Here is a 7,177-nt window from a genome sequence, read left to right on the forward strand (position 1 = left end):
GTCATAGCGTGTTAACATGTCTCAATAGTGTGATCTGTGTTCCCTGCGCATCAAGGTACCCTGTCCCCGCCATATGTGGTCTCATGTAAACAACAACCTCAAAACTCGAACTCCCTTCCCCCAAACCCTCCATGCAACTGCATCCTGCACGCCCTCCCCTCGCGCCCACCCACGCCTAACCATCCCCAACTAGGCCGCGATCCAAATTCTGTCCCTCCCCCTCCATCCTCCCCAACATAACAAATCCCCTGACACCTCAAAACACCAGTCCCAAGGGACTAAGGTTGTGTACTTCACACATGGCAAAGGTAGCCAACAGTAAGCAAGTACTATACAAGCTGTAACTAAATGCTGCCTTTCCCCTCCCTCGTCGTCATATTTATCTGTTGAGTGCCCTATCATAGTCGTACATCAATTACATACAGTGGCTGATGGCTAACGCGGAGCACTCTGTTATATGTCCGTACTTGGCGCTCCTAACAAGAGTGATCACCCCAATGTCAGTATGTCTTAGCCACAGGCCGTGATGAGGTCCGCCAGGGCGCAAACCCCACACAGAGGCAGGAGACTGTCTTGCCAAGGCATGCACGGAGCCACAGCCGCAGGCCGGAGCACCACAGCACTCAGGGTGTCAACCCATAAAACATCACTCCCAATGCAACTTCCCGTTCTCTCCCTCTTCGCTAGGCTACATGCCCCAGAGTCCCCCCTGTACCAAACTTATCTGTCCAGCAGCGCTTCAATCCTGTTCTTCCAGAGCGCTGTCTGCCTCTGCCAAAGTATCAACCTGAGAAGATCTGTTCTCTCTGCACCAGTCCTTCATTGCTTTCTGTAGCACTTTAGTGTCTGTGAAAATGAAGGATTTCCCCTGACGGTTGACCCTCAACTTCGCAGGCTATAACAATGCATAGTCTGTTTCCATTTCGCGTAACTGTCTCTTCATCGGGGCAAATTGGCGGCGTGCTTCCTGTACCTTCGCGGTAAAGTCCGGGAACAGCGATAGGATGGAGCCCTCAAAGTGTAGCGGTTGTTTGTCGCGTGCCAACCTTAGAGCCGTGTCCCGGTCTCTATAGTTCAGCAATTTGGCTATAACAGGTCATGGGGGAGCTCCCGGTTTGGGCCTGGGGCCTAAAGAGCGATGGGCTCTTTCAACAACAAACATGTTGGAAAATGCTGAGTCCCCAAAAAGTGTCTTAAGGAGCTTCTCCACGAAGATCTCCATATTACCCGTCTGCGTGGACTCCGCAGGCCCGTAATTCGCAGGTTGCTCCGTTGAGAGCGGGCCTCCAAATCTTCTGTCTTATCCATGAGGGCTTGCACAGCTCTGAATACCTGTTTAGCTTCCGAGTCCAGTGAAGTGTGGGCCTCCTCCACTTCAGTGAGGCGTCGCACCGCTATATCCATCCGCTCAGCCTGTTTACCCATACGCTCCGCCATGCGATCCATACGATACGTTAGGGCGTCCATTTTTGTGCCGAGAGAGGCAATACCTCCCTGGAGGCTCTTTTCCATGGCGAGGAGCATACCCCATATATCTTGTTGTGGGTGGTCTTCCAATGTCTCACGTTCTTCCCCAGCACCCCTCGAAGCAGTATCGTTAGTCTTAGGGCCCCTCTGTTCAAAGGACAGTTTGGGTTGCGATCTGTCCGTGCGCTCCATAGTCAGTCGAGGAGTGGGCACTGAGCCGCAACCCTGATGAGTCAGTTCAAGCAGCAGGCTGAACCAGCACAGATAGACGGGCCCCAAAACCCACCACAGGCAAGTACCATCCAGGGGTAGGGGGCCCACACCGGTATAGTCTGTCCCAGTCGTGCCCGTAGGCTCTTAAGTGCACCTGCACTGCCAGGGACTAAGCGAGGATCTGGTGTAGTTTAGCGCTGCGTCACACCGCAGCCTCTCGCCCCGAGCTCGTGCCTCCGCGCTATGGGTGGCGCCTTCTCCTGCGTCCTGCCAGCACCTCCGAACTGTCGCACTCCGGGGGAGAGGGATGTGGCAGCAAGAAAACACCCCCCTCTTAGGGCTCTCAAACGTCCTCACCAGAGCCTGGGTCCATATACTGGGGTGCCGCGAAGTTTCGCCCTAGGCGCAGCTGATTCTCGCAGACCAGGATCTGTCATGGCAGTCGGGGTGGCTCACTTGAAATGGAGGTCTACGACTGAGTTCGCTAGCACCGCAGCGTGCAATGATGGAAAGATTCACAATCCGTAGCGCACTCCAGCTGATGACCCCAAAAAGAGTTAATGGTGCCCTCTTATCAATGCATACCGGGGAGTGGCCGCTATGCGCTGTGGCCGCCACGTCACACTTGGGCAGGTACCGGGCGTCTGCCCGGGGCAAATTCCTCCTCTGCTGCCCCCGGGCGCAGGGTTCCCCCACTCCACTCACTGTGTCCGTCGCTCTGGGCATGCAGCCACGGGGGGGAGAAGGTCCGGGACCCCCGCCTGCAGCTCCGTCACCACTGCAGCCCGGGACACGGGCCAGCGCTGCGCTGCCTCCTGCTCCATTCCTCCGTCCTGCGCCCAACCGGCAGAGCCCCGCCGCGGCGACCTCCAAAATCGAGGCCGCGGCTTGCCAGCGTGCGCGCGCCCAAGGCCTCAGCCGCCGTACTTCACTGTTCTCGTAGTCTGTGAGCCCGGGACTTCTCCGAATCAGAGCGGCCCAAACTCCGGTGCACAAAACCACCGTTTGGGGCTCGTGAACTGCCGCAGCTCAACCAGGATAAATGCCGGATTAATTATCGACGAGGGAGCTCACCGCTTACGCAGCCATTTTGGTAGCTGGGTAGCTCCGCCCCCGACTTTGGCCAATGAAACTTATGGCAGTTGTAATTATAAACTAGCAACATCGTTAGGACTGATTGGGGGATAAATCTATTTTAATGGCAGCTCAGGTGAGCAGAAGCATAGTGACTCTCTTCAGGGAAGCTTCCAGAGTCACATAAACTGTGTCTGAATGTGTACAGTATATGTGCATTTAGGGACATGCAAAGCTCAAAGCTGGGATGATAATGGAGTAACTTAACACGAGGGATTATATGGAACTCCTACTATAGGGTCATAAACGGCTAACCCCACAGGAAGTTTCACAATGGATTAACAATAGCTTCGTTATAAGAGGCCAAGATACCAACATCAAGAGGTGCAACAAAGTTTCTACCAGCTGATGCCAACATTAATGAAGGGTGCCATTTAAGTTTTGATTTGAAAACTATTGCTAATACTAATAGAAATGGGAGACCCGGAGCAAGCAGTGATAAAATACATGACACATTTTGTTTATGCAAATGAGAGAATGGAAACAAGCAGTGGTCAATCCCATTCGAAAAAATACTACACTCCCTTGGTCGGACCTTTCCAACCTCAGACCCATCTCCCTTCTACCCTATCTCAGTAAACTCACCGAGAAGCATGTGAATACTCACCTGTCGAAATACATCGAGGCAGCTGAGGGCCTGGACCCATCTCAATCTGGTTTCAGGCCCAATCACAGCACTGAATCAGCCCTCCTCTCCGTGACCGACAACATCAGGATGTCACTGGATAGGGGGGGCTCAGTGATTCTGGTGCTGTTAGATCTGTCCGCTGCCTTCGACACGGTGTCACATGAACTTCTTCTCGAAAGACTGAGTGATGTGGGGGTAGAAGGAGCGGCTTCATCATGGCTGCAAAGCTTTCTCTCGGGCCGTACACAAGGTGTTAGACTGGGCTCCCATTCTTCACCCTCAAGGGAGCTAACTAAGGGAGTGCCACAGGGCTCTTGCCTTAGCCCTACGCTTTTTAACGTATATGTGGCCCCCTTAGCAAATCTGATAAGATCTTATGGATTCACCCCGGTGTCATACGCTGATGACACCCAGCTCCTGTTTCCTTTCCAAACTCTCACACCTGCAATTCAGTCAACTTTTGCAGATGGGATGAGAGCAGTAGCGCACTGGATGGCTCAGAATTTCCTCCAATGTAACGTGTCTAAAACCGAGGTCATGCTATTCGGAGGGGTGACTCTTTTATGGTCCCCAGAATGGTGGCCCCTGGAGTTAGGCCCTGTCCCTAACCCAAAACCAATAGTAAAAAACCTCGGCATCAAACTAGACCAGGCGCTCTTACTCAAGGAGCACACCACCCAAGTGGCAGGTGCCTGCCTCCACGTGGTGGGGCTGCTTCGACGCGTCTTCCCATTTCTGCCAGACAATCACAGAAAAACACTCATACAGACCCTAATAATAAGCAGAATGGATTACTGTAATGGATTATACATATCGGCAAATGAGGAACAACTGGATAAACTACAGGTTGTCCAAAACACGGCAGCAAGACTGGCTCTTAACGCTCCTCCTAGAACACCCTCCCGTCCTCTACTTCGCCAACTTCACTGTTTGCCGGTAAAGCAGCGTATCAAATTTAAAATCTGCAGTATGATACACAGATGCCTGTTTGGAACGAGCTCCAAATACTTAAAGGAAAAATGTGTTCCATATACCCCCGGACGCACTCTGCGCTCAAGCAACCATCAGCTGTTACGGGTCCCAAAGATCAGAAGAGCCAGACAAGGCGGTCGAGCCCTGTCATACAAATGACCCATCCTTTGGAATTCCCTACCCACTGCACTGAAACAGATCATCAATCTTGAATCTTTCAGAAAAAAAACTCAAAACATACCTCTTTACGCTGCCATAAATTTAGTTAACCTTCTCATCTCACAGCTGCAATCTCATAGTATATTGTCCAGTGTAAGCAAAAGCGCAGAGATATCCCTTCGGGAATTGAATCAGGCGCTTTATAAGCATATAAATAAATAAATAAATAAACTCTACGTGCGTATTTACATGGCCAAAAATTCTGCTTTTATTCAGTTTATTGCTTCATTTAGGCTACAATGGCAAACACTATTGTCCCATGGCAAAGCCTGGTACAATTTCCCCATCCTGGTTCTTCGTGCAATAGCTACACTCCCCATTATTGTATTGGTGTAAAAGGCCATATATTAGGACACGGTTTCTAACATACTATAGAAGTTTATTAACATTAACAATTTCTCAAACTTCTGAATCGGATCATAAAACCTGACAGTTCTATTCTTCCCGACCATTCACCAATTACTGTCTTTCAATTCCAAGTAAGTCCATATCCTTTGCTCGATTCTTCCCTCTTTCATTCACTGACCTCGTAACCATATACCCAGTCACTCCCTCACTTGCCCTACAAACCTCCTCCATTGAAGATCATGCACTTGTTTGTCGCACCCTGCGCACCACCTTCAGTCACCTGTGCTCCCCCCCGAGGGGTGGATATGCCTGAAAATTTACTAACGCCCCCTAAATACCGCTTACACCCTGCAACCTGCCCTAAATTGGCAGCATGCTGTAATGGACCACTGTTAGACCTGGCACCATTGGCGTGGGTCTCCCTTCCATTTTTGTTGTTGCCTCATGTACATTTGCTGGTGTTAGATGCTTTGGGCACTGCGCCACTGATATTCAGTGCCACAGTGCAAGTGGTGGTGCCACTGAATATAAGGGTGAGGCAGCCCAACACTTCCGGGCTCGGCAGGAAGCAGGTCAGCGCTCTAGTCACGCTGTCCTGCCACTGCGCCCCTCCTTGCACTATAAAGATAGGGGATGCAGCGGACGCACAGCGGATGCACGCAGTGGGCACGCCGGTGGCGTGCCCGTCTGCGCCTGTCCGCGACCGGACGCGGCCCAGGGCAAGAACCCCTGTAAGTGGCAATCAAAACGTCTCGGGTAGAGTTGTGTATTCGAGAGAACAACTTTTGTATTTATGCCCCAAATCCCTAAATGTTGTGAGCATTTATTACGGGCTGAGATGCTACCTCTTCAATGCCCTGAGTGCTCCTTCAAACCTCGCTCTCCTAACACAACGCGGAAAAAGGCAAGCGTCAAAATGATGTTGCTAAATTGCCGCTCGTTGAAAAAACACACAATCGAAATCCACGACTTAATTGTGGACTGTCAGCCCAATATGTTTTTTCTCACGGAAACGTGGTTAGACGACGCCTCATCCCCGGATACCCTTGATGCCACTCCAGAGGGATATTGTCTGCTCAGATTGTATCGAGTAGAACAGAGAGGGGGCGGAATCGCGATCATTCATAGGAAAGAGCCAACATGCACTCTAAAATCTGTTAAAATCATGAATTGTGAAGCCAGTGTTTTCACCCTAGTTATCTCCCCGAAACACACCATAAATGGTTACCTGATCTATCGCCCCCCGGGCCCGGCGGCCACCTTTAGTGAAAGCCTGATAGACGTGGTCACCCAATCGGCAGTACGATACAAACATCTTCTCCTTTTGGGTGATTTAAACCTACACTTTGAGAATGCCGAATGTACAGCGGCGCAAGCTCTTATGGGTGCATTGAATTTCTTGATGCTGGAATTGCAATCCAGATTACCCACACATCATCAGGGCCACCTGCTCGATCCTATATTCGCCAACTGGGAGGCTTTAACAGTGGCCCCCCCTATAAGAATCTCATGGTCTGACCACAAACTTATCTCCTTTGAAATAGCTAGCGACCCTAACACAGTGAAAATGACCAAATCCCTGTCCTATAAACGCAGGAACTGGAAGAAATTTTCACAAGTAGCATACAGACTGGCCCTATTGGATAAACCGCCCCTTCGGAGCGATAGTCTGATAGAAGACTGGGCTGCTTAGGAGGAGTGGATGGCTAAGGAACTCGATAAGGTGGCAACTTGGACCACTAAAGCTCCAGTGAGACGTATCAAAACAGCTCCCTGGTTTACTGAGTAACTTAAAATAGCCAAAGCTACTTGTAAAAAGTTGGAGCGCTGCTGGCGTAAAAATTATGACACAAGGAGTAAACAACTTTATAAAGTGGAGTTAAGCAAATATTCTAAAATGATTAGAGTAGCGAAGGGAAAGTTCTTTAGGGACAGAATCGCAAATGCGGAAAATCCAGCTAAAGAATTATTTACTATTTATAAAGAAATCACTGTCCCGAATAGATTAACTGCCCAAGACACTTTCTCTGATGAACTGTGTAACTCCATCGCTGACCACTTCGTAAATAAAGTGGAATTAATACACGCCTCATTTACAAAAAAGATAGATGGGCCCTTGAGTCAGAATGAGAGATATAGGAGCCTGGCTACATCTCTTTGCCTGAATTGTTTTAAAATTCCGGATAGGCATTTAAC

Source organism: Lissotriton helveticus, chromosome 3_1 (genome assembly GCF_964261635.1).
Source record: "Lissotriton helveticus chromosome 3_1, aLisHel1.1, whole genome shotgun sequence".
In the NCBI taxonomy this organism is placed as follows: Eukaryota; Metazoa; Chordata; class Amphibia; order Caudata; family Salamandridae; genus Lissotriton; species Lissotriton helveticus.